General features: G+C 49.4%; 87 pseudogenes; all 87 read left to right on the top strand.

Moving 5' to 3' along the window:
- Nucleotides 1-36: 36 nt before the first annotated feature.
- On the top strand, nucleotides 37-165 carry LOC144184538 (5S ribosomal RNA; annotated as a pseudogene).
- A 56-nt stretch (nucleotides 166-221) lies between these two features.
- On the top strand, nucleotides 222-340 carry LOC144185910 (5S ribosomal RNA; annotated as a pseudogene).
- A 56-nt stretch (nucleotides 341-396) lies between these two features.
- On the top strand, nucleotides 397-525 carry LOC144182585 (5S ribosomal RNA; annotated as a pseudogene).
- Nucleotides 526-581: 56 nt separating this feature from the next.
- Nucleotides 582-700, top strand: LOC144189628 (5S ribosomal RNA; annotated as a pseudogene).
- Nucleotides 701-756: 56 nt separating this feature from the next.
- LOC144191832 (5S ribosomal RNA) lies at nucleotides 757-875 on the top strand (annotated as a pseudogene).
- Nucleotides 876-1,116: 241 nt separating this feature from the next.
- LOC144183005 (5S ribosomal RNA) lies at nucleotides 1,117-1,245 on the top strand (annotated as a pseudogene).
- Nucleotides 1,246-1,301: 56 nt separating this feature from the next.
- LOC144183862 (5S ribosomal RNA) lies at nucleotides 1,302-1,430 on the top strand (annotated as a pseudogene).
- Nucleotides 1,431-1,486: 56 nt separating this feature from the next.
- LOC144186725 (5S ribosomal RNA) lies at nucleotides 1,487-1,605 on the top strand (annotated as a pseudogene).
- Nucleotides 1,606-1,661: 56 nt separating this feature from the next.
- Nucleotides 1,662-1,780, top strand: LOC144185877 (5S ribosomal RNA; annotated as a pseudogene).
- A 56-nt stretch (nucleotides 1,781-1,836) lies between these two features.
- LOC144185983 (5S ribosomal RNA) lies at nucleotides 1,837-1,965 on the top strand (annotated as a pseudogene).
- Nucleotides 1,966-2,021: 56 nt separating this feature from the next.
- LOC144183797 (5S ribosomal RNA) lies at nucleotides 2,022-2,140 on the top strand (annotated as a pseudogene).
- A 56-nt stretch (nucleotides 2,141-2,196) lies between these two features.
- Nucleotides 2,197-2,314, top strand: LOC144186684 (5S ribosomal RNA; annotated as a pseudogene).
- A 56-nt stretch (nucleotides 2,315-2,370) lies between these two features.
- LOC144185261 (5S ribosomal RNA) lies at nucleotides 2,371-2,489 on the top strand (annotated as a pseudogene).
- A 56-nt stretch (nucleotides 2,490-2,545) lies between these two features.
- On the top strand, nucleotides 2,546-2,674 carry LOC144186059 (5S ribosomal RNA; annotated as a pseudogene).
- A 56-nt stretch (nucleotides 2,675-2,730) lies between these two features.
- On the top strand, nucleotides 2,731-2,859 carry LOC144181981 (5S ribosomal RNA; annotated as a pseudogene).
- A 426-nt stretch (nucleotides 2,860-3,285) lies between these two features.
- On the top strand, nucleotides 3,286-3,404 carry LOC144191501 (5S ribosomal RNA; annotated as a pseudogene).
- Nucleotides 3,405-3,460: 56 nt separating this feature from the next.
- On the top strand, nucleotides 3,461-3,579 carry LOC144182771 (5S ribosomal RNA; annotated as a pseudogene).
- Nucleotides 3,580-3,635: 56 nt separating this feature from the next.
- On the top strand, nucleotides 3,636-3,754 carry LOC144184394 (5S ribosomal RNA; annotated as a pseudogene).
- A 220-nt stretch (nucleotides 3,755-3,974) lies between these two features.
- Nucleotides 3,975-4,093, top strand: LOC144188717 (5S ribosomal RNA; annotated as a pseudogene).
- A 56-nt stretch (nucleotides 4,094-4,149) lies between these two features.
- On the top strand, nucleotides 4,150-4,269 carry LOC144186559 (5S ribosomal RNA; annotated as a pseudogene).
- Nucleotides 4,270-4,325: 56 nt separating this feature from the next.
- On the top strand, nucleotides 4,326-4,444 carry LOC144182807 (5S ribosomal RNA; annotated as a pseudogene).
- Nucleotides 4,445-4,500: 56 nt separating this feature from the next.
- Nucleotides 4,501-4,619, top strand: LOC144190292 (5S ribosomal RNA; annotated as a pseudogene).
- A 56-nt stretch (nucleotides 4,620-4,675) lies between these two features.
- LOC144186107 (5S ribosomal RNA) lies at nucleotides 4,676-4,794 on the top strand (annotated as a pseudogene).
- A 56-nt stretch (nucleotides 4,795-4,850) lies between these two features.
- On the top strand, nucleotides 4,851-4,969 carry LOC144181719 (5S ribosomal RNA; annotated as a pseudogene).
- Nucleotides 4,970-5,025: 56 nt separating this feature from the next.
- Nucleotides 5,026-5,154, top strand: LOC144186168 (5S ribosomal RNA; annotated as a pseudogene).
- Nucleotides 5,155-5,210: 56 nt separating this feature from the next.
- Nucleotides 5,211-5,329, top strand: LOC144181816 (5S ribosomal RNA; annotated as a pseudogene).
- A 56-nt stretch (nucleotides 5,330-5,385) lies between these two features.
- LOC144191904 (5S ribosomal RNA) lies at nucleotides 5,386-5,504 on the top strand (annotated as a pseudogene).
- Nucleotides 5,505-5,560: 56 nt separating this feature from the next.
- Nucleotides 5,561-5,679, top strand: LOC144188039 (5S ribosomal RNA; annotated as a pseudogene).
- A 56-nt stretch (nucleotides 5,680-5,735) lies between these two features.
- LOC144182432 (5S ribosomal RNA) lies at nucleotides 5,736-5,854 on the top strand (annotated as a pseudogene).
- A 56-nt stretch (nucleotides 5,855-5,910) lies between these two features.
- Nucleotides 5,911-6,029, top strand: LOC144189352 (5S ribosomal RNA; annotated as a pseudogene).
- Nucleotides 6,030-6,085: 56 nt separating this feature from the next.
- On the top strand, nucleotides 6,086-6,204 carry LOC144183459 (5S ribosomal RNA; annotated as a pseudogene).
- A 56-nt stretch (nucleotides 6,205-6,260) lies between these two features.
- LOC144186617 (5S ribosomal RNA) lies at nucleotides 6,261-6,379 on the top strand (annotated as a pseudogene).
- Nucleotides 6,380-6,435: 56 nt separating this feature from the next.
- Nucleotides 6,436-6,554, top strand: LOC144188716 (5S ribosomal RNA; annotated as a pseudogene).
- Nucleotides 6,555-6,610: 56 nt separating this feature from the next.
- Nucleotides 6,611-6,730, top strand: LOC144186558 (5S ribosomal RNA; annotated as a pseudogene).
- Nucleotides 6,731-6,786: 56 nt separating this feature from the next.
- On the top strand, nucleotides 6,787-6,905 carry LOC144182806 (5S ribosomal RNA; annotated as a pseudogene).
- Nucleotides 6,906-6,961: 56 nt separating this feature from the next.
- Nucleotides 6,962-7,080, top strand: LOC144190291 (5S ribosomal RNA; annotated as a pseudogene).
- A 56-nt stretch (nucleotides 7,081-7,136) lies between these two features.
- LOC144186106 (5S ribosomal RNA) lies at nucleotides 7,137-7,255 on the top strand (annotated as a pseudogene).
- A 56-nt stretch (nucleotides 7,256-7,311) lies between these two features.
- On the top strand, nucleotides 7,312-7,430 carry LOC144181718 (5S ribosomal RNA; annotated as a pseudogene).
- Nucleotides 7,431-7,486: 56 nt separating this feature from the next.
- LOC144186167 (5S ribosomal RNA) lies at nucleotides 7,487-7,615 on the top strand (annotated as a pseudogene).
- Nucleotides 7,616-7,671: 56 nt separating this feature from the next.
- LOC144181815 (5S ribosomal RNA) lies at nucleotides 7,672-7,790 on the top strand (annotated as a pseudogene).
- A 56-nt stretch (nucleotides 7,791-7,846) lies between these two features.
- On the top strand, nucleotides 7,847-7,965 carry LOC144191903 (5S ribosomal RNA; annotated as a pseudogene).
- A 56-nt stretch (nucleotides 7,966-8,021) lies between these two features.
- LOC144189515 (5S ribosomal RNA) lies at nucleotides 8,022-8,140 on the top strand (annotated as a pseudogene).
- Nucleotides 8,141-8,196: 56 nt separating this feature from the next.
- LOC144191793 (5S ribosomal RNA) lies at nucleotides 8,197-8,315 on the top strand (annotated as a pseudogene).
- Nucleotides 8,316-8,371: 56 nt separating this feature from the next.
- On the top strand, nucleotides 8,372-8,490 carry LOC144189754 (5S ribosomal RNA; annotated as a pseudogene).
- Nucleotides 8,491-8,546: 56 nt separating this feature from the next.
- Nucleotides 8,547-8,665, top strand: LOC144183778 (5S ribosomal RNA; annotated as a pseudogene).
- A 56-nt stretch (nucleotides 8,666-8,721) lies between these two features.
- LOC144184087 (5S ribosomal RNA) lies at nucleotides 8,722-8,840 on the top strand (annotated as a pseudogene).
- Nucleotides 8,841-8,896: 56 nt separating this feature from the next.
- LOC144190416 (5S ribosomal RNA) lies at nucleotides 8,897-9,015 on the top strand (annotated as a pseudogene).
- Nucleotides 9,016-9,071: 56 nt separating this feature from the next.
- Nucleotides 9,072-9,190, top strand: LOC144184718 (5S ribosomal RNA; annotated as a pseudogene).
- A 56-nt stretch (nucleotides 9,191-9,246) lies between these two features.
- Nucleotides 9,247-9,365, top strand: LOC144189228 (5S ribosomal RNA; annotated as a pseudogene).
- Nucleotides 9,366-9,421: 56 nt separating this feature from the next.
- LOC144186822 (5S ribosomal RNA) lies at nucleotides 9,422-9,530 on the top strand (annotated as a pseudogene).
- A 56-nt stretch (nucleotides 9,531-9,586) lies between these two features.
- LOC144189855 (5S ribosomal RNA) lies at nucleotides 9,587-9,705 on the top strand (annotated as a pseudogene).
- A 56-nt stretch (nucleotides 9,706-9,761) lies between these two features.
- Nucleotides 9,762-9,880, top strand: LOC144185987 (5S ribosomal RNA; annotated as a pseudogene).
- A 56-nt stretch (nucleotides 9,881-9,936) lies between these two features.
- LOC144186922 (5S ribosomal RNA) lies at nucleotides 9,937-10,065 on the top strand (annotated as a pseudogene).
- A 56-nt stretch (nucleotides 10,066-10,121) lies between these two features.
- LOC144183108 (5S ribosomal RNA) lies at nucleotides 10,122-10,240 on the top strand (annotated as a pseudogene).
- Nucleotides 10,241-10,296: 56 nt separating this feature from the next.
- On the top strand, nucleotides 10,297-10,425 carry LOC144185459 (5S ribosomal RNA; annotated as a pseudogene).
- A 56-nt stretch (nucleotides 10,426-10,481) lies between these two features.
- Nucleotides 10,482-10,600, top strand: LOC144188768 (5S ribosomal RNA; annotated as a pseudogene).
- Nucleotides 10,601-10,656: 56 nt separating this feature from the next.
- Nucleotides 10,657-10,775, top strand: LOC144186731 (5S ribosomal RNA; annotated as a pseudogene).
- A 7,579-nt stretch (nucleotides 10,776-18,354) lies between these two features.
- Nucleotides 18,355-18,473, top strand: LOC144183887 (5S ribosomal RNA; annotated as a pseudogene).
- Nucleotides 18,474-18,529: 56 nt separating this feature from the next.
- On the top strand, nucleotides 18,530-18,648 carry LOC144184621 (5S ribosomal RNA; annotated as a pseudogene).
- Nucleotides 18,649-18,889: 241 nt separating this feature from the next.
- Nucleotides 18,890-19,008, top strand: LOC144187957 (5S ribosomal RNA; annotated as a pseudogene).
- A 56-nt stretch (nucleotides 19,009-19,064) lies between these two features.
- On the top strand, nucleotides 19,065-19,183 carry LOC144183886 (5S ribosomal RNA; annotated as a pseudogene).
- A 56-nt stretch (nucleotides 19,184-19,239) lies between these two features.
- LOC144190407 (5S ribosomal RNA) lies at nucleotides 19,240-19,358 on the top strand (annotated as a pseudogene).
- Nucleotides 19,359-19,414: 56 nt separating this feature from the next.
- LOC144187279 (5S ribosomal RNA) lies at nucleotides 19,415-19,533 on the top strand (annotated as a pseudogene).
- Nucleotides 19,534-19,589: 56 nt separating this feature from the next.
- Nucleotides 19,590-19,708, top strand: LOC144189854 (5S ribosomal RNA; annotated as a pseudogene).
- Nucleotides 19,709-19,764: 56 nt separating this feature from the next.
- On the top strand, nucleotides 19,765-19,883 carry LOC144188120 (5S ribosomal RNA; annotated as a pseudogene).
- A 56-nt stretch (nucleotides 19,884-19,939) lies between these two features.
- On the top strand, nucleotides 19,940-20,068 carry LOC144184961 (5S ribosomal RNA; annotated as a pseudogene).
- Nucleotides 20,069-20,124: 56 nt separating this feature from the next.
- LOC144190634 (5S ribosomal RNA) lies at nucleotides 20,125-20,243 on the top strand (annotated as a pseudogene).
- Nucleotides 20,244-20,299: 56 nt separating this feature from the next.
- LOC144189503 (5S ribosomal RNA) lies at nucleotides 20,300-20,418 on the top strand (annotated as a pseudogene).
- Nucleotides 20,419-20,474: 56 nt separating this feature from the next.
- Nucleotides 20,475-20,593, top strand: LOC144182685 (5S ribosomal RNA; annotated as a pseudogene).
- Nucleotides 20,594-20,649: 56 nt separating this feature from the next.
- LOC144184920 (5S ribosomal RNA) lies at nucleotides 20,650-20,778 on the top strand (annotated as a pseudogene).
- A 56-nt stretch (nucleotides 20,779-20,834) lies between these two features.
- Nucleotides 20,835-20,953, top strand: LOC144186448 (5S ribosomal RNA; annotated as a pseudogene).
- Nucleotides 20,954-21,009: 56 nt separating this feature from the next.
- On the top strand, nucleotides 21,010-21,128 carry LOC144188964 (5S ribosomal RNA; annotated as a pseudogene).
- A 56-nt stretch (nucleotides 21,129-21,184) lies between these two features.
- LOC144191940 (5S ribosomal RNA) lies at nucleotides 21,185-21,303 on the top strand (annotated as a pseudogene).
- Nucleotides 21,304-21,524: 221 nt separating this feature from the next.
- On the top strand, nucleotides 21,525-21,643 carry LOC144183681 (5S ribosomal RNA; annotated as a pseudogene).
- Nucleotides 21,644-21,699: 56 nt separating this feature from the next.
- Nucleotides 21,700-21,818, top strand: LOC144183173 (5S ribosomal RNA; annotated as a pseudogene).
- A 56-nt stretch (nucleotides 21,819-21,874) lies between these two features.
- Nucleotides 21,875-21,994, top strand: LOC144191327 (5S ribosomal RNA; annotated as a pseudogene).
- Nucleotides 21,995-22,050: 56 nt separating this feature from the next.
- On the top strand, nucleotides 22,051-22,179 carry LOC144187238 (5S ribosomal RNA; annotated as a pseudogene).
- Nucleotides 22,180-22,235: 56 nt separating this feature from the next.
- LOC144185115 (5S ribosomal RNA) lies at nucleotides 22,236-22,364 on the top strand (annotated as a pseudogene).
- Nucleotides 22,365-22,420: 56 nt separating this feature from the next.
- Nucleotides 22,421-22,549, top strand: LOC144186899 (5S ribosomal RNA; annotated as a pseudogene).
- Nucleotides 22,550-22,605: 56 nt separating this feature from the next.
- Nucleotides 22,606-22,724, top strand: LOC144184335 (5S ribosomal RNA; annotated as a pseudogene).
- A 56-nt stretch (nucleotides 22,725-22,780) lies between these two features.
- LOC144184820 (5S ribosomal RNA) lies at nucleotides 22,781-22,897 on the top strand (annotated as a pseudogene).
- Nucleotides 22,898-22,953: 56 nt separating this feature from the next.
- LOC144184707 (5S ribosomal RNA) lies at nucleotides 22,954-23,072 on the top strand (annotated as a pseudogene).
- Nucleotides 23,073-23,128: 56 nt separating this feature from the next.
- LOC144185318 (5S ribosomal RNA) lies at nucleotides 23,129-23,247 on the top strand (annotated as a pseudogene).
- A 56-nt stretch (nucleotides 23,248-23,303) lies between these two features.
- Nucleotides 23,304-23,423, top strand: LOC144183417 (5S ribosomal RNA; annotated as a pseudogene).
- A 56-nt stretch (nucleotides 23,424-23,479) lies between these two features.
- Nucleotides 23,480-23,596, top strand: LOC144183709 (5S ribosomal RNA; annotated as a pseudogene).
- Nucleotides 23,597-23,652: 56 nt separating this feature from the next.
- LOC144191263 (5S ribosomal RNA) lies at nucleotides 23,653-23,771 on the top strand (annotated as a pseudogene).
- A 56-nt stretch (nucleotides 23,772-23,827) lies between these two features.
- Nucleotides 23,828-23,946, top strand: LOC144188530 (5S ribosomal RNA; annotated as a pseudogene).
- The last annotated feature ends 20 nt before the right edge of the window (nucleotides 23,947-23,966 follow it).

The raw sequence follows: 23,966 nt of genomic DNA, 5'->3' as shown, positions 1-23,966 counted from the left end.
GACATTTCATGGGTGTCCATTTGCTAGTGCAGTACCGCTCACGGCCATACCACCCTGAAAAGGCCCGATCTCGTCCGATCTCGTCCGATCTCGGCAGCCAAGCATGGTTCGGCCTGTTTAGTACCTGATTGGGAGACCGCTTGGGAATACCAGGTGCTGTGAGCATCATACCCCGCATCTTTTTCGACATTTCATGGGTGTCCATCTGCAGGAGCAGTACAGCTCACGGCCATACCACCCTGAAAAGGCCCGATCTCGCCCGATCTCGGCAGCCAAGTATGGTTCGGCCTGGTTAGTACCTGATTGGGAGACCGCTTGGGAATACCAGGTACTTTGAGCATCATACCCCGCATCTTTTTCGACATTTCATGGGTGTCCATCTGCTAGTGCAGTACCGCTCACGGCCATACCACCCTGAAAAGGCCCGATCTCGCCCGCTCTCGTCCGATCTCGGCAGCTAAGCATGGTTCGGCCTGGTTAGTACCTGATTGGGAGACCGCTTGGGAATACCAGGTGCTGTGAGCATCATACCCCGCATCTTTTTCGACATTTCATGGGTGTCCATCTGCTAGTACAGTACCGCCCACGGCCATACCACCCTGAAAAGGCCCGATCTCGTCCGATCTCGGAAGCCAAGCATGGTTCGGCCTGGTCAGTACCTGATTGGGAGACCGCTTGGGAATACCAGGTGCTGTGAGCATCATACCCCGCATCTTTTTCGACATTTCATGGCTGTCCATCTGCAAGAGCAGTACCGCTCACGGCCATACCACCCTGATAAGGCCCGATCTCGTCCGATCTCGGAAGCCAAGCATGGTTTGGCCTGTTTAGTACCTGATTGTGAGACCGCTTGGGAATACCAGGTGCTGTGAGCATCATACCCCGCATCTTTTTCGACATTTCATGGGTGTCCATCTGCTAGTGCAGTACCGCTCACGGCCATACCACCCTGAAAAGGCCCGATCTCGTCCGATCTCGTCCGATCTCGGCAGCCAAGCATCGTTCGGCCTGGTTAGTACCTGATTGGGAGACAGCTTGGGAATACCAGGTGCTGTGAGCATCATACCCTGCAACTTTTTCGACATTTCATGGGTGTCCATCTGCAAGAGCAGTACCGCTCACAGCCATACCACCCTGATAAGGCCCGATCTCGCCCGATCTCGTCCGATCTCGGCAGCCAAGCATGGTTCGGCCTGGTTAGTACCTGATTGGGAGACCGCTTGGGAATACCAGGTGCTGTGAGCATCATACCCCGCATCTTTTTCGACATTTCATGGGTGTCCATCTGCAAGAGCAGTACCGTTTACGGCCATACCACCCTGAAAAGGCCCGATCTCGCCCGATCTCGTCCGATCTCGGCAGCCAAGCATGGTTCGGCCTGGTTAGTACCTGATTGGGAGACCGCTTGGGAATACCAGGTGCTGTGAGCATCATACCCCGCACCTTTTTTGACATTTCATGGGTGTCCATCTGCAAGAGCAGTACCATTCACGGCCATACCACCCTGATAAGGCCCGATCTCGTCCGATCTCGGCAGCCAAGCAGGGTTCCGCCTGTTTAGTACCTGATTGGGAGACAGCTTGGGAATACCAGGTGCTGTGAGCATCTTGCCCCGCATCTTTTTCGACATTTCATGGGTGTCCATCTGCAAGAATAATACCGCTCACGGCCATACCACCCTGAAAAGGCCCAATCTCCTCCGATCTCGGAAGCCAAGCATGGTTCCGCCTGTTTAGTACCTGATTGGGAGACCGCTTGGGAATACCAGGTGCTGTGAGCATCTTGCCCCGCATCTTTTTCGACATTTCATGGGTGTCCATCTGCAAGAGCAGTACCGCTCACGGCCATACCACCCTGAAAAGGCCCGATCTCGCCCGATCTCGTCCGATCTCGGCAGCCAAGCATGATTCGGCCTGGTTAGTACCTGATTGGGAGACTGCTTGGGAATACCAGGTGCTGTGAGCATCATACCCCGCACCTTTTTCGACATTTCATGGGTGTCCATCTGCAAGAGCAGTACCATTCACGGCCATACCACCCTGATAAGGCCCGATCTCGTCCGATCTCGGCAACCAAGCAGGGTTCCGCCTGTTTAGTACCTGATTGGGAGACCGCTTGGGAATACCAGGTGCTGTGAGCATCTTGCCCCGCATCTTTTTCGACATTTCATGGGTGTCCATCTGCAAGAGTAGTACCGCTCACGGCCATACCACCCTGAAAAGGCCCAATCTCCTCCGATCTCGGAAGCCAAGCATGGGCGGCCTGGTAAGTACCTGATTGGGAGACCGCTTGGGAATACCAGGTGCTGCGAGCATCATACCCCGCATCTTTTTCGACATTTCATGGGTGTCCATCTGCAAAAGCAGTACCGCTCACGGCCATACCACCCTGAAAAGGCCCGATCTCGCCCGATCTAGGAAGCCAAGCATCGTTCGGCCTGGTTAGTACCTGATTGGGAGACCGCTTGGGAATACCAGGTGCTGTGAGCATCATACCCCGCATCTTTTTCGACATTTCATGGGTGTCCATCTGCTAGTGCAGTACCGCTCACGGCCATACCACCCTGAAAAGGCCCGATCTCGTCCGATCTCGTCCGATCTCGGCAGCCAAGCATGGTTCGGCCTGGTTAGTACCTGATTGGGAGACCGCTTGGGAATACCACGTGCTGTGAGCATCATACCCCGCATCTTTTTCGACATTTCATGGGTGTCCATCTGCAAAAGCAGTACCGCTCACGGCCATACCACCCTGAAAAGGCCCGATCTCGCCCGATCCCGTCCGAACTCGGCAGCCAAGCATGGTTCGGCCTGGTTAGTACCTGATTGGGAGACCGCTTGAGAATACCAGGTGCTGTGAGCATCATACCCCGCATCTTTTTCGACATTTCATGGGTGTCCATCTGCAAGAGCAGTACCGCTCACGGCCATACCACCCTGATAAGGCCCGATCTCGCCCGATCTCGTCCGATCTCGGCAGCCAAGCATGGTTCAGCCTGGTTAATACCTGATTGGGAGACTGCTTGTGAATACCAGGTGCTGTGAGCATCATACCCCGCATCTTTTTCGACATTTCATGGGTGTCCATCTGCTAGTGCAGTACCGCTCACGGCCATACCACCCTGAAAAGGCCCGATCTCGTCCGATCTCGTCCGATCTCGGAAGCCAAGCATGGTTCGGCCTGGTTAGTACCTGATTGCGAGACCGCTTGGCAATACCATGTGCTGTGAGCATCATACCCCGCATCTTTTTCGACATTTCATGGGTGTCCATCTGCAAGAGCAGTACCGCTCACGGCCATACCACCCTGAAAAGGCCCGATCTCGTCCGATCTCAGCAGCCAAGCAAGGTTCGGCCTGTTTAGTACCTGATTGGGAGACCGCTTGGGAATACCAGGTGCTGTGAGCATCATACCCCGCATCTTTTTCGACATTTCATGGGTGTCCATCTGCAAGAGCAGTACCGCTCACGGCGATACCACCCTGAAAAGGCCCGATCTCGTCCGATCTCAGCAGCCAAGCATGGTTCGGCCTGTTTAGTACCTGATTGGGAGACCGCTTGGGAATACCTGGTGCTGTGAGCATCATACCCCACAAATTTTTCGACATTTCATGGGTGTCCATCTGCAAGAGCAGTACCGCTCACGGCCATACCACCCTGAAAAGACCCGATCTCGTCCGATCTCGGAAGCCAAACATAATTCGGCCTGTTTAGTACCTGATTGGGAGACCGCTTGGGAATACCAGGGGCTGTGAGCATTATACCCCGCATCTTTTTCGACATTTCATGGGTGTCCATCTGCAAGAGCAGTACCGCTCACGGCCATACCACCCTGAAAAGGCTCGATCTCGGCAGCCAAGCATGGTTCGGCTGGTTAGTACCTGATTGGGAGACCGCTTGGGAATACCAGGTGCTGTGAGCATCATACCCCGCATCTTTTTCGACATTTCATGGGTGTCCATCTGCTAGTACAGTACCGCTCACGGCCATACCACCCTGAAAAGGCCCGATCTCGTCCGATCTCGGCAGCCAAGCATGGTTCGGCCTGTTTAGTACCTGATTGGGAGACCGCTTGGGAATACCAGGTGCTGTGAGCATCATACCCCGCATCTTTTTCGACATTTCATGGGTGTCCATCTGCAAGAGCAGTACCGCTCATGGCTATACCACCCTAAAAAAGGCCCGATCTCGTCCGATCTCGGAAGCCAAGCATGGTTCGGCCTGTTTAGTACCTGATTGGGAAACTGCTTGGGAATACCAGGTGCTGTGAGCATCATACCCCGCATCTTTTTCGACATTTCATGGGTGTCCATCTGCTAGTGCAGTACCGCTCACGGCCATACCACCCTGAAAAGGCCCGATCTCGTCCGATCTCGGAAGCCAAGCATGGTTCGGCCTGTTTAGTACCTGATTGGGAGACCGCTTGGGAATACCAGGTGCTTTAAGCATCATACCCCGCATCTTTTTCGACATTTCATGGGTGTCCATCTGCTAGTGCAGTACCGCTCACGGCCATACCACCCTGAAAAGGCCCGATCTCGTCCGATCTCGGAAGCCAAGCATGATTCGGCCTGTTTAGTACCTGATTGGGAGACCGCTTGGGAATACCAGGTGCTGTGAGCATCATACCCCGCATCTTTTTTGACATTTCATGGGTGTCCATCTGCAAGAGCAGTACCGCTCACGGCCATACCACCCTGAAAAGGCCCGATCTCGTCCGATCTAGGCAGCCAAGCATGGTTCAGCCTGGTTAGTACCTGATTGGCAGACCGCTTGGGAATACCAGGTGCTGTGAGCATCATACCCAGCATCTTTTTCGACATTTCATGGGTGTCCATCTGCTAGTGCAGTACCGCTCACGGCCATACCACGCTGAAAAGGCCCGATCTCGTCCGATCTCGGAAGCCAAGCATGGTTCGGCCTGTTTAGTACCTGATTGGGAGACTGCTTGGGAATACCAGGTGCTGTGAGCATCATACCCCGCATCTTTTTTGACATTTCATGGGTGTCCATCTGCAAGAGCAGTACCGCTCACGGCCATACCACCCTGATAAGGCCCGATCTCGCCTGATCTCGTCCGATCTCGGCAGCCAAGCATGGTTCGGCCTGGTTAGTACCTGATTGGGAGACCGCTTGGGAATACCAGGTGCGGTGAGCATCATACCCCGCATCTTTTTCGACATTTCATGGGTGTCCATCTGCTAGTGCAGTACCGCTCACGGCCATACCTCCCTGAAAAGGCCCGATCTCGTCCGATCTCGGAAGCCAAGCATGGTTCGGCCTGGTTAGTACCTGATTGGGAGTCCGCTTGGGAATACCAGGTGCTGTGTACATCATACCCCGCATCTTTTTCGACATTTCATGGGTGTCCATCTGCTAGTGCAGTACCGCTCACGGCCATACCACCCTGAAAAGGCCCGATCTCGTCCGATCTCGGAAGCCAAGCATGGTTAGACTTGTTTAGTACCAGATTGGGAGACCGCTTGGGAATACCGGGTGCTGTGAGAACCATGCCCCGCATCTTTTTCGACATTTCATGGGTGTCCATCTGCTAGTGCAGTACCGCTCACGGCCATACCACCCTGAAAAGGCCCGATCTCGCCCGATCTCGGAAGCCAAGCATGGTTTGGCCTGGTTAGTACCTGATTGGGAGACCGCTTGGGAATACCAGGTGCTGTGAGCATCATACCCCGCATCTTTTTCGACATTTCATGGGTGTCCATCTGCAAGGGCAGTACTGCTCATGGCCATACCACCCTGAAAAGGCCAGATCTCGTCCGATCTCGGAAGCCAAGCATGGTTCGGCCTGTTTAGTACCTGATTGGGAGACCGCTTGGGAATACCAGGTGCTGTGAGTATCATACCCCGCATCTTTTTCGACATTTCATGGGTGTCCATCTGCAAAAGCAGTACCGCTCACGGCCATACCACCCTGAAAAGGCCCGATCTCGTCCGATCTCGTAAGCCAAGCATGGTTCGGCCTGGTTAGTACCTGATTGGGAGACCGCTTGGGAATACCAGGTGCTGTGAGCATCATACCCCGCATCTTTTTCGACATTTCATGGGTGTCCATCTGCAAGAGCAGTACCGCTCACGGCCATACCACCCTGAAAAGGCCCGATCTCGTTCGATCTCGGAAGCCAAGCATGGTACGGCCTGGTTAGTACCTGATTGGGAGACCGCTTGGGAATACCAGGTGCTGTGAGCATCATACCCCGCATCTTTTTCGACATTTCATGGGTGTCCATCTGCAAGAGCAGTACCGCTCAAGGCCATATCACCCTGTAAAGGCCCGATCTCGTCCGATCTCGGAAGCCAAGCATAGTTCGGCCTGTTGAGTACCTGATTGGGAGACCGCTTGGGAATACCAGGTGCTGTGAGCATCATACCCGGCATCTTTTTCGACATTTCATGGGTGTCCATCTGCAAGAGCAGTACCGCTCACGGCCATACCACCCTGAAAAGGCCCGATCTCGTCCGATCTCGGCAGCCAAGCATGGTTCGGCCTGTTTAGTACCTGATTGGGAGACCGCTTGGGAATACCAGGTGCTGTGAGCATCATACCCCGCATCTTTTTCGACATTTCATGGGTGTCCATCTGCAAGAGCAGTACCGCTCATGGCTATACCACCCTAAAAAAGGCCCGATCTCGTCCGATCTCGGAAGCCAAGCATGGTTCGGCCTGTTTAGTACCTGATTGGGAAACTGCTTGGGAATACCAGGTGCTGTGAGCATCATACCCCGCATCTTTTTCGACATTTCATGGGTGTCCATCTGCTAGTGCAGTACCGCTCACGGCCATACCACCCTGAAAAGGCCCGATCTCGTCCGATCTCGGAAGCCAAGCATGGTTCGGCCTGTTTAGTACCTGATTGGGAGACCGCTTGGGAATACCAGGTGCTTTAAGCATCATACCCCGCATCTTTTTCGACATTTCATGGGTGTCCATCTGCTAGTGCAGTACCGCTCACGGCCATACCACCCTGAAAAGGCCCGATCTCGTCCGATCTCGGAAGCCAAGCATGATTCGGCCTGTTTAGTACCTGATTGGGAGACCGCTTGGGAATACCAGGTGCTGTGAGCATCATACCCCGCATCTTTTTTGACATTTCATGGGTGTCCATCTGCAAGGGCAGTACCGCTCACGGCCATACCACCCTGAAAAGGCCCGATCTCGTCCGATCTAGGCAGCCAAGCATGGTTCAGCCTGGTTAGTACCTGATTGGCAGACCGCTTGGGAATACCAGGTGCTGTGAGCATCATACCCAGCATCTTTTTCGACATTTCATGGGTGTCCATCTGCTAGTGCAGTACCGCTCACGGCCATACCACGCTGAAAAGGCCCGATCTCGTCCGATCTCGGAAGCCAAGCATGGTTCGGCCTGTTTAGTACCTGATTGGGAGACTGCTTGGGAATACCAGGTGCTGTGAGCATCATACCCCGCATCTTTTTTGACATTTCATGGGTGTCCATCTGCAAGAGCAGTACCGCTCACGGCCATACCACCCTGATAAGGCCCGATCTCGCCTGATCTCGTCCGATCTCGGCAGCCAAGCATGGTTCGGCCTGGTTAGTACCTGATTGGGAGACCGCTTGGGAATACCAGGTGCGGTGAGCATCATACCCCGCATCTTTTTCGACATTTCATGGGTGTCCATCTGCTAGTGCAGTACCGCTCACGGCCATACCTCCCTGAAAAGGCCCGATCTCGTCCGATCTCGGAAGCCAAGCATGGTTCGGCCTGGTTAGTACCTGATTGGGAGTCCGCTTGGGAATACCAGGTGCTGTGTACATCATACCCCGCATCTTTTTCGACATTTCATGGGTGTCCATCTGCTAGTGCAGTACCGCTCACGGCCATACCACCCTGAAAAGGCCCGATCTCGTCCGATCTCGGAAGCCAAGCATGGTTAGACTTGTTTAGTACCAGATTGGGAGACCGCTTGGGAATACCGGGTGCTGTGAGAACCATGCCCCGCATCTTTTTCGACATTTCATGGGTGTCCATCTGCTAGTGCAGTACCGCTCACGGCCATACCACCCTGAAAAGGCCCGATCTCGTCCGATCTCGGAAGCCAAGCATGGTTCGGCCTGGTTAGTACCTGATTGGGAGACCGCTTGGGAATACCAGGTGCTGTGAGCATCATACCCCGCATCTTTTTCGACATTTCATGGGTGTCCATCTGCAAGGGCAGTACTGCTCACGGCCATACCACCCTGAAAAGGCCAGATCTCGTCCGATCTCGGAAGCCAAGCATGGTTCGGCCTGTTTAGTACCTGATTGGGAGACCGCTTGGGAATACCAGGTGCTGTGAGTATCATACCCCGCATCTTTTTCGACATTTCATGGGTGTCCATCTGCAAAAGCAGTACCGCTCACGGCCATACCACCCTGAAAAGGCCCGATCTCGTCCGATCTCGTAAGCCAAGCATGGTTCGGCCTGGTTAGTACCTTATTGGGAGACCGCTTGGGAATACCAGGTGCTGTGAGCATCATGCCCCGCATCTTTTTCGACATTTCATGGGTGTCCATCTGCAAGAGCAGTACCGCTCTCGGCCATACCACCCTGAAAAGGCCCGATCTCGCCCGATTTCGGAAGCCAAGCATGGATCGGCCTGGTTAGTACCTGATTGGGAGACCGCTTGGGAATACCAGGTGCTGTGAGCATCATACCCTGCATCTTTTTCGACATTTCATGGGTGTCCATCTGCGGGAGCAGTACCGCTTACGGCCATACCACCCTGAAAAGGCCCGATCTCGTCCGATCTCGGAAGCCAAGCATGGTTCGGCCTGGTTAGTACCTGATTGGGAGACCGCTTGGGAATACCAGGTGCTGTGAGCATCATACCCCGCATCTTTTTCGACATTTCATGGGTGTCCATCTGCAAGAGCAGTACCGCTCACGGCCATACCACCCTGAAAAGGCCCGATCTCGTCCGATCTCGGCAGCCAAGCATTGTTCGGCCTGGTTAGTACCTGATTGGGAGACCGCTTGGGAATACCAGGTGCTGTGAGCGTCATACCCCGCATCTTTTTCGACATTTCATGGGTGTCCATCTGCAAGAGCAGTACCGTTCACGGCCATACCACCCTGAAAAGGCCCGATCTCGTCCGATCTCGGAAGCCAAGCATGGTTCGGCCTGGTTAGTACCTGATTGGGAGACCGCTTGGGAATACCAGGTGCTGTGAGCATCATACCCCGAATCTTTTTCGACATTTCATGGGTGTCCATCTGCTAGTGCAGTACCGCTCACGGCCATACCACCCTGAAAAGGCCCGATCTCGTCCGATCTCGGAAGCCAAGCATCGTTCGGCCTGGTTAGTACCTGATTGGGAGACCGCTTGGGAATACCAGGTGCTGTGAGCATCATACCCCGCATCTTTTTCGACATTTCATGGGTGACCATCTGCTAGTGCAGTACCGCTCACGGCCATACCACCCTGAAAAGGCCCGATCTCGGAAGCCAAGCATGGTTCGGCCTGTTTAGTACCTGATTGGGAGACCGCTTGGGAATACCAGGTGCTGTGAGCATCATACCCCGCATCTTTTTCGACATTTCATGGGTGTCCATCTGCATGAGCAGTACCGCTCACGGCCATACCACCCTGAAAAGGTCCGATCTCGTCCGATCTCGGAAGCCAAGCATGGTTCGGCCTGTTTAGTACCTGATTGGGAGACCGCTTGGGAATACCAGGTGCTGTGAGCATCATACCCCGCATCTTTTTCGACATTTCATGGGTGTCCATCTGCTAGTGCAGTACCGCTCACGGCCATACCACCCTGAAAAGGCCCGATCTCGTCCGATCTCGGCAGCCAAGCATGGTTCGGCCTGGTTAGTACCTGATTGGGAGACCGCTTGGGAATACCAGGTGCTGTGAGCATCATACCCCGCATCTTTTTCGACATTTCATGGGTGTCCATCTGCAAGAGCAGTACCGCTCACGGCCATACCACCCTGATAAGGCCCGATCTCGCCTGATCTCGTCCGGTCTCGGCAGCCAAGCATGATTCGGCCTGGTTAGTACCTGATTGGGAGACCGCTTGGGAATACCAGGTGCTGTGAGCATCATACCCCGCATCTTTTTCGACATTTCATGGGTGTCCATCTGCAAGCAGAGTACTGCTCACGGCCATACCACCCTGATAAGGCCCGATCTCGTCCGATCTTGGCAGCCAAGCATGGTTCAGCCTGGTTAGTACCTGATTGGGAGACCGCTTGGGAATACCAGGTGCTGTGAGCATCATACCCCGCATCTTTTTCGACATTTCATGGGTGTCCATCTGCAAGAGCAGTACCGCTCACGGCCATACCACCCTGATAAGGCCCGATCTCGCCCGATCTCGTCCGATCTCAGCAGCCAAGCATGGTTCGGCCTGGTTAGTACCTGATTGGGAGACCGCTTGGGAATACCAGGTGCTGTGAGCATCATACCCCGCATCTTTTTCGACATTTCATGGGTGTCCATCTGCAAGAGCAGTACCGCTCACGGCCATACCACCCTGAAAAGGCCCGATCTCGTCCGATCTCGGAAGCCAAGCGTGGTTCGGCCTGGTTAGTACCTGGTTGGGAGACCGCTTGGGAATACCAGGTGCTGTGAGCATCATACCCCGCATCTTTTTCGACATTTCATGGGTGTCCATCTGCTAGTGCAGTACCGCTCACGGCAAAACCACCCTGAAAAGGCCCGATCTCGTCCTGTCTCGGCAGCCAAGCATGGTTCGGCCTGTTTAGTACCTGATTGGGAGACCGCTTGGGAATACCAGGTGCTGTGAGCATCATACCCCGCATCTTCTTCGACATTTCATGGGTGTCTGTTGGGTTTGTTCTGTTTTACTATTATAATAGTTATATTAATTCATTTCTTTATTAAATCATTCTCTTTCTTTTCTCTGTATTAATTCATTACTTTGTTAAATCATTCTCTTTCTGTTTTTCAAAAGTGTTGAGGTCACACCAAGTCATCTTTAACCTGGACAGCCTGTTCCAGGATGGTTATACAGATAATCCACCCAATCTGGGTCCTTGAGATTTGGTGGGCCCTTGGTGACGAGGACAGGGCTATTCGGACAATAACAAGAATATTGTTATCGTTATGTAACCGTACACTTCGGGTTTTTCTGTATGTAACGACTATATGATTATGATTATATTATATGATTCTTAGGTCAAGGAGGTTGTATAATTACTCTAATCTACATGTTGTTAGGTCTAGTCCCTGTTTTTGTTATGAGTAAAATACTTTGATTGTTATTGTAGTCCCAGATGTTGTTTTTACTCATACGTGATGGAATGATCAACAACTCTGTAACTTGTGACCATAAGAATGGGACGAAAACGTCTATTCGGGAAGACGTTCGGAAGTTGTAAGGTGACACTTGCTGTAACGCTCCCCTCCGGAGGCTTTTATCTGTTGTATCCATTTCTATTTAATTAAATGTCAATAATTGAATAAGATGTCTTCCTGCAGTTATTGATAATTATGGACGAAGGTAATTATTAATGAACCTGACATTTTGGTCCTTCTGAGCCATGGAGGTCAATATACCGGAGCGAGAACCCAGGCGCTGCTGTTCGACATCTGGTAAGTGACCGTGCGCACGGCGTCTTCAAAACCCTTGGTGGGCCGGAGTTTTTCGACGGGGGCGCCTGGATTCTCGGCGGTTGAAGACTTTTCCTGCTGGAGGGAGACATCTGATGGATCTCGGGTAAGTCCACATTAATGTCTGCATGTTGTGAAGGTGTTTCCAAATGCGTTAAAGGGACATTGTATGTGAGGTCCATTGTTGGGCTGGTTTCGCGTCCTGGGTGACGGCGATAAAACCCTGTGTTTATACTAGTCAATGGCAGGTACGGTGGGGCACTTTGCTGGAAAGTGTCCTGTGTCTCAGGGGTAGGCACGAATATATTGTACTAGAGATACAATATTGGGGCCGGGGAGTGTCCTGTGTCTAAAGGGTAGGCACGAATATACGTTGTATGGTGTTTGTGTGGTTTCTGCAGTAAAATTAGGAAAGGCCTAGGAGATACAGTCGATACAGTCGAATAGATAATAATAATATTAATAATAATAATAAATAATAGAGTTAACTGTGTGAGGCACACGAACTCACTACAAAAAATAAAAGTAAAATATGGGAAACACGTGTTGTAAGGCGGGTTTGGATGACGATCCAAAAAATACGTCTAACTTGTAAGGATTGGAAAAAATTGGAAAGACAAAGCGCTTTAAAAATATTACACAGCTATATTTATGGATAAATAAATATGGGTTTGCTGGCCAGCTTAAAATGCATAGAATGCAGGATAATATATGCACTAATGCATAGAGGTAATATACATATATAAATAATATGTGAGTGGATGAAAGTGTAACAGCTTGTTCCACAGACACTAATGGCAAAATAAGGCCGGGGAGAAGTTAAAAATACTATTTTGGGAAAATAGTGGGGGCTCCCTCGGATAACGGGGATATATTTAAGACCGTGGCTGCGGGAAAGTACTGTTTGGTAAGGAAAAAATAGCGGGGCCTCCTCGGCTGACGGGGAAAATATTTACCGAGATAGGTGACGGGCGCGGAGGAAGTTTAACAAAAATAAAGGGAGCTAGAAAATTAATGGGGACACTGGTATTTGATTTGGTTAATCCGGGTATGACGTTTTGTGATTACAATAAATTGGGTTTTTTTTGTGATGCTTGGGCTTGTATAACAACAATTAGAATGGTTATTTCCAAGTGCGGGTGGTGCTTTGTTAATATAACCTATATGTACTGTCAATTTACAGCAATGTGATGGCTTATTGCAGCTTGGTTTTTGATCCCGTCCGCTAACGGGAAGATGGTGTTTAAAAAGACAAAAGAATATATACAAAATGATCATTTAAATTTTAGCAGGGAATGTCACCTGTGTTTTTATTATGCTCTAGACTTGCCAAAAAATGTGTCAACTGCGGGGGAAGCGTTTCTGGTGCAGCGGCTGCTGATTAGATGGGAGTGAAACATGTGGGCCGCGGGGCAGACGATTTAACTGTGTTGGGCTTTCGGGAGCGTTCGGACCGTGTAAACAACTAAAATTTTGTGATCCCTTCCGTGAAGACATTATAATAATAATAATTGGCCTTGGGGGTGCTGAAGCAAACTTGAGGGCAGAAAATGGGTTTTTGCCATATTGTTGTGCTTGCAGCATACATATTCTGGATATATGGGGTCTTGGAAAAATATTGTGATGTAGTTGAATATCGGAAGAGGGGTTAATTTGACGTTTTAATGGTTGTCTTCTCTAAAAAGCGTTGTATTTGGGCACAGGGAAAAAGCTGGTTTGTAAACATAAGATAACAATGCTGTTTTCGCAGCAAGAGTGGAGGTCATAGTTAACGGCTAATTGCGTTTTCTGTTTGGACTTTTCAGAATAAGAACAATACATGGTCTGCAAGAAATGCAAGGTTATGCGGATGCTTTCGCATTGATATTTTGGGTTTTAAAATGAAATGTATTAAGAGGATAGAAAATCTGTTTAGTAAAAGGTTGATTTGGTAAAAAGCTTTGGATTTGGGAAATAGACCAAAATAGTCATTTTTGAGCAATTGTGGATTTCAAAGGGCTCTTAGTTAAAGGAAACTAGCTTTTGGAGGATAAAATAATATGAATACTATTTCAGAATTTTTTGATTATTCAAAATACTTTAATCCAGGAGGTTGGATGTTTAAAAGAAAAAAAGGCCAGGATGACAAAATTTACAAAATTATGGTATATTGGTGACGATAAGGTTTTTAAAACATTAAAGTTTGTAATTAGGAATTGTCTAACAAAAGGTTGATTTCTCTAATTTAATTGTTGTAGATTTTTGTTTTGGTAACAGGCTATGGGAAATGACTCTTGTCTTAAGTAAACATCATATGAGGTGATTTACAAAGTATAGTAGGTATTGAATTATTTGGCTGTTAACGACATCAGATGGGAAATTTACAATGCAATAGTGGCATGATAAAATTCATGGCATTCATCCAAATAATTAGGTGAATTGTAAATAAAATAATTGGTTTAGGATGAGCATATTTTCCCTAAGAATGGAGTAACATGGAATGTTTTTCAAAGTGCACTTGAAAGAACATTGTCTGTTGTCCTGGCGGGAGGAAATATGCTTTGTCACAGGTCATATTGGTGACTTTAAGGATATTACGGATTGGATAAGCATTGGTCAATTGATACAACCAAATAACGTTGCTTTTTACTGCTTTAAGGGCATGCAAATTGGTGAGAACTTTAGCAACGATGGGGTTAATACGCCTGAATGTTACAGTGATAACGAGTGGCAATAACAAGCTTAGATAAGGGAGGGAAAGGAGAAATTCTCCAAATTCCAGAATCTGGCTTAGAAACAGGTTATGTTAGTCGTTTTGGGTTTTTGACAGGATGTGGTAGTACATTAATTCTGGGAAATTTTGGGAAATTGGGGACCCCATATCTAAAACAAGTAGGCGTCATGTTGTATAAATTAGGCGTGGATGAATTTGTTTTACAAATGGGGGAGATTATCTTATCACCTGAAACAAGTAGAAACAAAATTGGATGGCCGCATTAAAAGGTGATTGGCATGCTATTAGAGGAAATTGGGATTTTCCAAAAACCTGACAGGGGGCCATTAGGTCATGGCGGCTGTGAAAATAAAAACCTTAGATGTGAAACTATTGCCACCTCAATTCGGGGAACAAACAGCTAAACTGATAGCATTAAAGAGGATATAACTTTGTGTGAAACTTGAAGGAAATTTTTTACAAACGGTTAAAATGCTAGAGTGGGGGTGTGTATATTAAAGGATCTACTAATGAATGCGGGGTGGATCCAGACTTTCCGGAATGTGGGGTATTCATGGCGTCCTCGAGAATTTGTGGATTTTCTCCGGGTACTCCAGTTTACTCCCACAAAATGAAATTATGGATGCTAGACTGGTTGAACACACTAAATTCTTTTTTTTATGAGTGTGAGCGTGAATGATAGTTTGTCTTTTTGTGTTTTTTGATTGGCAGACCACCGAGACATAATCTATCAATAAAAGATCAATAAAGAAAATAATTTGGGCTTGAGTCAAGGGAAGACCTATGTCTCGACAAGGGGGAGGTGGCCTTGCTACAACGGCACTACAAGGCTTAGGGTTTAAATCTATATGCATGCCCACATATCCATTTCAAAAAAATACATATAGATTTTATTTTATTTTATTAGATCATATGGATATCATTCCACGATATGGAATTCCAGAAACTATTTATAGTGATAATGGCTCCCATTTTGTTAATATAATAGTTGTCTACCATCCACAATTGGCGGACCTTATATGAAGTCCTGTTTGGTAGACCTTACAAATTGTTATTATTCACCACACAATGACAATTGGATGATGAGGCGAATCTATCAGAGAAAAAAAAACGCACACACCAAATTTAGACTATCAGAGGGAGATTTTGCTTCTTAACAGGAAACGGACGAAGCGACGGTGATTCTTGAAGACTGGATGCTGATAAGCAGCATAAAAGAAGAAACATCGGAGCAACGCAAAGTGGGAGGGTCCTTGTTACTGAAAGGGGACACGGATGCACCTTTCCCACAGTAAGAAGGTTGTCTAAATTGAAACGTTTCAAGAGGAAAACTCCCTAAACAAAGACAAAAAGTCATGTTGAAAACAATTATTGCTTTTGGGGCAATGAGATTAATGATGATTGTGATTCTATTCCTTTCCACAGTAGGGTTGTTTTCTCCAGTTGGAGAAAAAGGCGGAGGCGTTTCAATTGAGGATACACCTTCTTACGGGAGGGTAAACCGAGAAACATACACATTTACATTTAATTAACATTACCTACTAAATCAAATTTCCAAAATGAAAATATATATTTGGACTCGGCGACGTCCCGGTTGCCATACAAAGGGGCAATCTATGGTGGGAAATATGTGTGGTACATTAACAGCAAAAAATTGAAGATTGGGAAAAGCCTTGTTGCAGAAATTGGTCAAGATTGGAAAGCTTGGACTGACATATTAACCTGTGAAAATGTATTTCTGAAACAGGGATTTCCCAAACGGGGGATAATTGGGCGCTGTTAATGGAGTGTAAAGAGGACAAGCACTAGGTGGAGCTACTTTGGTAAAAGGGTGGTCTCAATTGAAACATTGAGGGGACGGGTAAAATAAACTTTCTGACTTAATAAAATACGGGAAACACCAATATTAATTGAAAAGATTATTGCTCAGCAAGCAATACCATAAAACTATAGGGAACTCTTTTATATTGGGTTTGACGTCTCCATATAGTTTCAATTGAGACTAAACCATCTTACAAAAGATTAGGATAACCTACCAGACAAGGGAAAAAACGATGGGGTCTAACAACTCCCTCAATCACCATTCTTTTGGGGAAAAGTGTTTTTACAAATGAAAAAACGTGTCCTACTTGGCAAGAAAAAAAAAAAAAAAATATTGAAACAGTGTTTATCCTGTTACGCAGTAAATAGGAAGTCAATTTTTCCACTGTTTAATCATTTTACCTGCTTAAACCTTACAGGGCATGGTCTGAAGCTGGGGGCGATAAATGACGTGGTGTACCGGCGTTCTAAAACAAACTACACCCCTGATACCACGTTCTGGCCTATGGTGGCGGGGTGGTAGATAAATTATACGACTCCTGCCGAAACGCGGCAGGACTAGGTACTTTGGTCTCACTGCTCTTACCGATGTCTGTTTTTCCATCCACAGTGGAGGAGATACAATTGGCGGCTCATAATTCGGCTGAAGGGTCGACCCTCCCGACATCGTCGAGAGGCATGGAGGGAAGGAGATCCAACATACATTGATGCGATTGGCATCCCCTGGGGCGTACCAGATGAGTATAAGCTGGCTAATCAGATCGCAGCAGGTTGGGAGTCTATCTTCCTTCTAATCACCCCAAACAAAAATGTGGATAGAATAAATTACTTACATTACAATGTTCAAAACTTGGAAATTATACTGAACAGGGATTTGTGGCCATGAAGGAACAACTGGCAGCTACCAGTCTGATGGCGTTCCAGAATCGCATAGCGGTGGATATGATCCTTGAAACAGGGGGCGTGTGTGCAATGTTTGGAAAACAATGTTGCACCTTCATACCGAACAACGCGTCACCCAGTGGATCTCTCACCAGGGCCATTACTGGCCTGCAAACACTGAACCGCAATATGCAAGAGCACTCTGGAGTAGATACGTCCGCATTGTCAGATTGGTGGGATAAGACCTTTGGAAAATCTAAAGATTTGGCTACATCCTTCGTGGTTACTATAGGCACAATTACCGCTATCCTAACATTGTGTGGGTGATGTAGAATCCCGTTTGCGCTCCTTGCTAAGCCGACTTATAACTACTGCAATTGCCCCTACAAATTCTAAAGTACATGAGTTGTATCTTATGGGACGGTTTGGGGAAAGCAGTGAGGTCCAGGAGTACGGTAAATCCGAGGACCAATTGGACGAATATAATTATGTTTTTTCTCTTTCAGACCAGCCATGGGAGTAAGGAGTAGGCGGGAAAAATCACAGTCACCCGACATTACCATTTAGTGATTACTAAGAAATGACTAATAACATACATATTATAAAAACGGGGGAATGTTGGGTTTGTTCTGTTTTACTATTATAATAGTTATATTAATTCATTTCTTTATTAAATCATTCTCTTTCTTTTCTCTGTATGAATTCATTACTTTGTTAAATCATTCTCTTTCTGTTTTTCAAAAGTGTTGAGGTCACACCAAGTCATCTTTAACCTGGACAGCCTGTTCCAGGATGGTTATACAAACAATCCACCCAATCTGGGTCCTTGAGATTTGGTGGGCCCTTGGTGACGAGGACAGGGCTATTCGGACAATAACAAGAATATTGTTATCGTTATGTAACCGTACACTTCGGGTTTTTCTGTATGTAACGATTATATGATTATGATTATATTATATGATTCTTAGGTCAAGGAGGTTGTATAATTACTCTAATCTACATGTTGTTAGGTCTAGTCCCTGTTTTTGTTATTAGTAAAATACTTTGATTGTTATTGTAGTCCCAGATGTTGTTTTTACTCATACGTGATGGAATGATCAACAACTCTGTAACTTGTGACCATAAGAATGGGACGAAAACGTCTATTCGGGAAGACGTTCGGAAGTTGTAAGGTGACACTTGCTGTAACGCTCCCCTCCGGAGGCTTTTATCTGTTGTATCCATTTCTATTTAATTAAATGTCAATAATTGAATAAGATGTCTTCCTGCAGTTATTGATAATTACGGACGAAGGTAATTATTAATGAACCTGACAGTGTCCATCTGCTAGTGCAGTACCGCTCACGGCCATACCACCCTGAAAAGGCCCGATCTCGTGCGATCTCGGAAGCCAAGCATGGTTCGGCCTGGTTAGCACCTGATTGGGAGACCGCTTGGGAATACCAGGTGCTGTGAGAACCATGCCCCGCATCTTTTTCGACATTTCATGGGTGTCCATCTGCATGAACAGTACCGCTCACAGCCATACCACCCTGAAAAGGCCTGATCTCGCCCGATCTCGGAAGCCAAGCATGGTTCGGCCTGTTTAGTACCTGTTTGGGAGACCGCTTGGGAATACCAGGTGCTGTGAGAACCATGCCCCGCATCTTTTTCGACATTTCATGGGTGTCCATCTGCAAGAGCAGTACCACTCACGGCCATACCACCCTGAAAAGGCCCGATCTCGTCCGATCTCGTCCGATCTTGGAAGCCAAGCATGATTCGGCCTGGTTAGTATCTGATTGGGAGACCGCTTAGGAATACCAGGTTCTGTGAGAACCATGCCCCGCATCTTTTTCGACATTTCATGGGTGTCCATCTGCATGAACAGTACCGCTCACAGCCATACCACCCTGAAAAGGCCTGATCTCGTCCGATCTCGGAAGCCAAGCATGGTTCGGCCTGGTTAGTACCTGATTGGGAGACCGCTTGGGAATACCAGGTGCTGTGAGCATCATACCCCGCATCTTTTTCGACATTTCATGGGTGTCCATCTGCTAGTGCAGTACCGCTCACGGCCATACCACCCTGAAAAGGCCCGATCTCGTGCGATCTCGGAAGCCAAGCATGGTTCGGCCTGGTTAGCACCTGATTGGGAGACCGCTTGGGAATACCAGGTGCTGTGAGAACCATGCCCCGCATCTTTTTCGACATTTCATGGGTGTCCATCTGCATGAACAGTACCGCTCACAGCCATACCACCCTGAAAAGGCCTGATCTCGTCCGATCTCGGAAGCCAAGCATAGTTCGGCCTGGTTAGTACCTGATTGGGAGACCGCTTGGGAATACCAGGTGCTGTGAGCATCATACCCCGCATCTTTTTCGACATTTCATGGGTGTCCATCTGCAATAGCGGTACCGCTCGCGGCCATACCACCCTGAAAAGGCCCGATCTCGTCCGATCTCGGAAGCCAAGCATGGTTCGGCCTGGTTAGTACCTGATTGGGAGACCGCTTGGGAATACCAGGTGCTGTGAGCATCATACCCCGCATCTTTTTCGACATTTCATGGGTGTCCATCTGCATGAGCAGTACCGCTCACGGCCATACCACCCTGAAAAGGTCCGATCTCGTCCGATCTCGGAAGCCAAGCATGGTTCGGCCTGTTTAGTACCTGATTGGGAGACCGCTTGGGAATACCAGGTGCTGTGAGCATCATACCCCGCATCTTTTTCGACATTTCATGGGTGTCCATCTGCTAGTGCAGTACCGCTCACGGCCATACCACCCTGAAAAGGCCCGATCTCGTCTGATCTCGGAAGCCAAGCATGGTTCGGCCTGTTTAGTACCTGATTGGGAGACCGCTTGGGAATACCAGGTGCTGTGAGCATCATACCCTGCATCTTTTTCGACATTTCATGGGTGTCCATCTGCAAGAGCAGTACCGCTCACTGCCATACCACCCTGAAAAGGCCCGATCTCGTCCGATCTCGTCCGATCTCGGCAGCCAAGCATGGTTCGGCCTGGTTAGTACCTGATTGGGAGACCGCTTGGGAATACCAGGTGCTGTGAGCATCATACCCCGCATCTTTTTCGACATTTCATGGGTGTCCATCTGCTAGTACAGTACCGCTCACGGCCATACCACCCTGAAAAGGCCCGATCTCGTTCGATCTCGGAAGCCAAGCATGGTTCGGCCTGGTCAGTACCTGATTAGGAGACCGCTTGGGAATACCAGGTGCTGTGAGCATCATACCCCGCATCTTTTTCGACATTTCATGGGTGTCCATCTGCTAGCGCAGTACCGCTCACGGCCATACCACCCTGAAAAGGCCCGATCTCGTCCGATCTCGGAAGCCAAGCATGGTTCGGCCTGGTTAGTACCTGATTGGGAGACCGCTTGGGAATACCAGGTGCTGTGAGCATCATACCCCGCATCTTTTTCGACATTTCATGGGTGTCCATCTGCAGGAGCAGTACCGCTCACGGCCATACCACCCTGAAAAGGCCCGATCTCGTCCGATCTCGGAAGCCAAGCATGGTCCGGCCTGGTTAGTACCTGATTGGGAGACCGCTTGGGAATACCAGGTGCTGTGAGCATCATACCCCGCATCTTTTTCGACATTTCATGGGTGTCCATCTGCAAGAGCAGTACCGCTCACGGCCATACCACCCTGATAAGGCCCGATCTCGCCCGCTCTCGTCCGATCTCGGCAGCCAAGCATGGTTCGGCCTGGTTAGTACCTGATTGGGAGACCGCTTGGGAATACCAGGTGCTGTGAGCATCATACCCCGCATCTTTTTCGACATTTCATGGGTGTCCATCTGCTAGTACAGTACCGCTCACGGCCATACCACCCTGAAAAGGCCCGATCTCGTCCGATCTCGGAAGCCAAGTATGGTCCGGCCTGGTCAGTACCTGATTGGGACACCGCTTGCGAATACCAGGTCCTGTGAGCATCATACCCCGCATCTTTTTCGACATTTCATGGGTGTCCATCTGCAAGAGCAGTACCGCTCACGGCCATACCACCCTGAAAAGGCCCGATCTCGTCCGATCTCGGAAGCCAAGCATGGTTCGGCCTGGTTAGTACCTGATTGGGAGACCGCTTGGGAATACCAGGTGCAGTGAGCATCATACCCCGCATCTTTTTCGACATTTCATGGGTGTCCATCTGCAGGAGCAGTACCGCTCACGGCCATACCACCCTGAAAAGGCCCGTTCTCGTCCGATCTCGGAAGCCAAGCATGGTTTGGCCTGTTTAGTACCTGATTGGGACACCGCTTGGGAATACCAGGTGCTGTGAGCATCATACCCCGCATCTTTTTCGACATTTCATGGGTGTCCATCTGCAAAAGCAGTACCGCTCAAGGCCATACCACCCTGAAAAGGCCCGATCTCGGAAGCCAAGCATGGTCCGGCCTGGTTAGTACCTGATTGGGAGACTGCTTGGGAATACCAGGTTCTGTGAGCATCATACCCTGCATCTTTTTCGACATTTCATTGGTGTCCATCTGCTAGTGCAGTACCGCTCACGGCCATACCACCCTGAAAAGGCCCGATCTCGTCCGATCTCGGCAGCCAAGCATCGTTCGGCCTGTTTAGTACCTGATTGGGAGACCGCTTCGGAATACCAGGTGCTGTGAGCATCATACCCCGCATCTTTTTCGACATTTCATGGGTGTCCATCTGCTAGTGCAGTACCGCTCACGGCCATACCACCCTGAAAAGGCCCGATCTTGTCCGATCTCGGCAGCCAAGCATGGTTCGGCCTGTTTAGTACCTGATTGGGAGACCGCTTCGGAATACCAGGTGCTGTGAGCATCATACCCCGCATCTTTTTCGACATTTCATGGGTGTCCATCTGCTAGTGCAGTACCGCTCACGGCCATACCACCCTGATAAGGCCCGATCTCGTCCGATCTCGGAAGCCAAGCATGGTTTGGGCCTGTTTAGTACCTGATTGGGAGACCGCTTGGGAATACCAGGTTCTGTGAGCATCATACCCCGCATCTTTTTCGACATTTCATGGGTGTCCATCTGCTAGTGCAGTACCGCTCACGGCCATACCACCCTGAAAAGGCCCGATCTCGTCCGATCTCGTCCGATCTCGGCAGCCAAGCATCGTTCGGACTGGTTAGTACCTGATTGGGAGACCGCTTGGGAATACCAGGTGCTGTGAGCATCATACCCTGCATCTTTTTCGACATTTCATGGGTGTCCATCTGCAAGAGCAGTACCGCTCACAGCCATACCACCCTGATAAGGCCCGATCTCGCCCGATCTCGTCCGATTTCGGCAGCCAAGCATGGTTCGGCCTGGTTAGTACCTGATTGGGAGACCGCTTGGGAATACCAGGTGCTGTGAGCATCATACCCCGCATCTTTTTCGACATTTCATGGGTGTCCATCTGCAAGAGCAGTACCGCTCACGGCCATACCACCCTGATAAGGCCCGATCTCGCCCGATCTCGTCCGATCTCGGAAGCCGAGCATGGTTCGGCCTGTTTAGTACCTGATTGGGAGACTGCTTGGGAATACCAGGTGCTGTGAGCATCATACCCCGCATCTTTTTCGACATTTCATGGGTGTCCATCTGCAAGAGCAGTACCGCTCTCGGCCATACCACCCTGAAAAGGCCCGATCTCGTCCGATTTCGGAAGCCAAGCATGGTTCGGCCTGGTTCGTAGCTGATTGGGAGACCGCTTGGGAATACCAGGTGCTGTGAGCATCATACCCCGCATCTTTTTCGACATTTCATGGGTGTCCATCTGGTGGTGCAGTACCGCTCACGGCCATACCACCCTGAAAAGGCCCGATTGTCCGATCTCGGAAGCCAAGCATGGTTAGGCCTGGTTAGTACCTGATTGGGAGACCGCTTGGAAATACCAGGTGCTGTGAGCATCATACCCCGCATCTTTTTCGACATTTAATGGGTGTCCATCTGCAAGAGCAGTACTGCTCACGGCCATACCACCCTGAAAAGGCCCGATCTCGCCCGATCTCGGCAGCCAAGCATGATTCGGCCTGGTTACTACCTGATTGGGAGACCGCTTGGGAATACCAGGTGCTGTGAGCATCATACCCTGCATCTTTTTCGACATTTCATGGGTGTCCATCTGCAAGAGCAGTACCGCTCACGGCCATACCACCCTGAAAAGGCCCGATCTCGTCCGATCTCGGAAGCCAGGCATGGTTCGGACTGGTTAGTACCTGATTGGGAGACCGCTTGGAAATACCAGGTGCTGTGAGCATCATACCCCGCATCTTTTTCGACATTTCTTGGGTGTCCATCTGCTAGTGCAGTACCGCTCACGGCCATACCACCCTGAAAAGGCCCGATCTCGTCCGATCTCGGAAAGCCAAGCATGGTTCGGCCTGGTTAGTACCTGATTGGGAGACTGCTTGGAAATACCAGGTGCTGTGAGCATCATACCCCGCATCTTTTTCGACATTTCATGGGTGTCCATCTGCTAGTGCAGTACCGCTCACGGCCATACCACCCTGAAAAGGCCCGATTGTCCGATCTCGGAAGCCAAGCATGGTTCGGCCTGGTTAGTACCTGATTGGGAGACCGCTTGGGAATACCAGGTGCTGTGAGCATCATACCCCGCATCTTTTTCGACATTTCATGGGTGTCCATCTGCAAGAGCAGTACCGCTCACGGCCATACCACCCTGAAAAGGCCCGATCTCGTCCGATCGCGGCAGCCAAGCATGGTTCGGCCTGTTTAGTACCTGAATGGGAGACCGCTTGGGAATACCAGGTGCTGTGAGCATCATACGCCGCATCTTTTTCGACATTTCATGGGTGTCCATCTGCAAGAGCAGTACCGCTCATGGCCATACCACCCTGAAAAGGCCCGATCTCGCCCGATCTCGGAATCCAAGCATGGTTCGGCCTGGTTAGTACCTGATTGGGAGACCGCTTGGGAATACCAGGTGCTGTGAGCATCATACCCTGCATCTTTTTC

The sequence above is a fragment of the Stigmatopora nigra genome, unplaced genomic scaffold, assembly GCF_051989575.1.
Source record: "Stigmatopora nigra isolate UIUO_SnigA unplaced genomic scaffold, RoL_Snig_1.1 HiC_scaffold_24, whole genome shotgun sequence".
NCBI classification, from domain to species: domain Eukaryota; kingdom Metazoa; phylum Chordata; class Actinopteri; order Syngnathiformes; family Syngnathidae; genus Stigmatopora; species Stigmatopora nigra.
This window is presented reverse-complemented; position numbering and strand designations above follow the sequence as displayed.